General features: G+C 36.5%; 1 protein-coding gene across 1 annotated transcript in view; it reads right to left on the bottom strand.

Annotated features, from left to right (window-relative positions):
• Positions 1-1,781, bottom strand: part of MEGF9 (multiple EGF-like-domains 9) — a 128,729-nt gene that overhangs the window by 96,848 nt on the left and 30,100 nt on the right. The gene's annotated exons all lie outside the window — the stretch shown is intronic.

The raw sequence follows: 1,781 nt of genomic DNA, 5'->3' as shown, positions 1-1,781 counted from the left end.
TCTTCTCTCCCCCAAAAAACAGAGGGCATGGAACCAAATACCATTGAATGATGATACACAGAGGAGATTGTAACCATGAAACGATAGTGTTCTGCCATGTAAACTATCACTCAGTTCACAATAAAAACTTAAAAAACAAAAAACGAACAGCAGTGGAAATAAAAAAAAACTAACAACAGTGGCTAGAAGCACATCAAATTCTTCCAGCATGTTATTTTAGCACGATAGAAGAAACTTCAAAAATAATACAGACTTGAGATTGAATCCCAGCCAAATAGAACTTCACAATTAAGTGACTACTGAGCAAACAACTAGACCCCACCTTAGACTTAGGTTTCTCATGTGTAAAATGAAGTAGTACTACTTATCAATCAGCTGTTTTCAATTCGTGATTCCCTCTAATCCTTTCAATTCTGAATGATAAATAGCATTACCTCATTTTACATATGAGAAGCCTAAGTCTATGATGGGGTGTAGCTGTTTAATCAATAGTCACATAGTTGGAAACTTCTATTAAGCTGGGATTCAAATTTACATCTATTTTATTTTTCTAAGTTTTTCTACTATGCGAAAAGAGCTGCATGTGCTTCTAGCCACTGTTGTTAGTTTTAGTGTTGTTGTTTTTTTTTAACATATGCCATTCTTACCTTGCCTGTCAGTTTGTCATACTATGGTGGCTTTTGTGTTGCTGTGACGCTGGAAGATATGCCACAAGTATTTTAAATGACAACAGGATCCCTCATGGTAAACAGGTTTCAGCAAAGCTTCCAGATTAGGAAGGAGAGGTAGGCTACTTCTGAATGTATAACCACTGAAAACCTTCTGAATAGCAGTGGAACGTTGTCAGGTATAGTACCAGAAACTGAAAACATTATGAATAGCAGAAGAATATTGTCAGATCTAGTGCCAGAAGATGAGCCCATCAGGTTGGAAGGCATTCAAAACATGACTGGGGTAGAGCTGCCTCCTGACACAATGACATGAATGGAGTAAAGCTGTCGGGACCTTCATCTGCTAATAGGGCAAAATTCAAAATGAAGAGAAACAACTGCAAACATCCATTAATACACAACATGGAATGCATGCAGTTTTAATCTAGGAAAACTAGAAGTTGTCAAAAATTAAATGGCATGCATAAAGTTCAATATCCTAGGCATTACTGAGCTGAAATGAACTGGTATTGGTCATGTTGAATCTGAAAGTTGCATGGTTTACTATGCTGTGAACAACAAACTGAAGAGGAATGGTGTCATCTTCATTGTCAAAAACAACATTTCAAGATGTATCTTGAAGGGCAAATCTGTGATAGGATAATACCCATATGCCTATAAGGGAAACCAGTTAATAGCACTATTATTCAAATTTACGTACCAACCACTAAAACCAGTGAGGATGAAGCTGAAGAATTCTACCAACTTCTTCAGTCTAAAACTGATTAAAAATGTAATCAAGATGCATTGATAATTACTGGTGATTAGAATGCAAAGTGTGGAAACAAAGAAAAATGGTAAGTAATTGTAAAATATGTCCTTTTTGGGGGGTGGGGGAAATGATGCTGGAATTTTGCAAGACTAACAACTTATTTATTGCAAGTATCTTTTTTTAAAAAATACATATTAAAGGCAACTATACACATGATCCTCACTAGATGAGATACACTGGAATCAAATTGACTATTATCTGTGGGAAGAGGTGGTGGAAAGACTCAATATCACTACGGAAAACAAGGCCAGGGCCCAACTATGGAACAGACCATCTATGGTGCATATGCAAGTTCAGAC

Source organism: Chrysochloris asiatica, unplaced genomic scaffold (assembly GCF_000296735.1).
Source record: "Chrysochloris asiatica unplaced genomic scaffold, ChrAsi1.0 scaffold00081, whole genome shotgun sequence".
Lineage (NCBI taxonomy): Eukaryota > Metazoa > Chordata > Mammalia > Afrosoricida > Chrysochloridae > Chrysochloris > Chrysochloris asiatica.
This window is presented reverse-complemented; position numbering and strand designations above follow the sequence as displayed.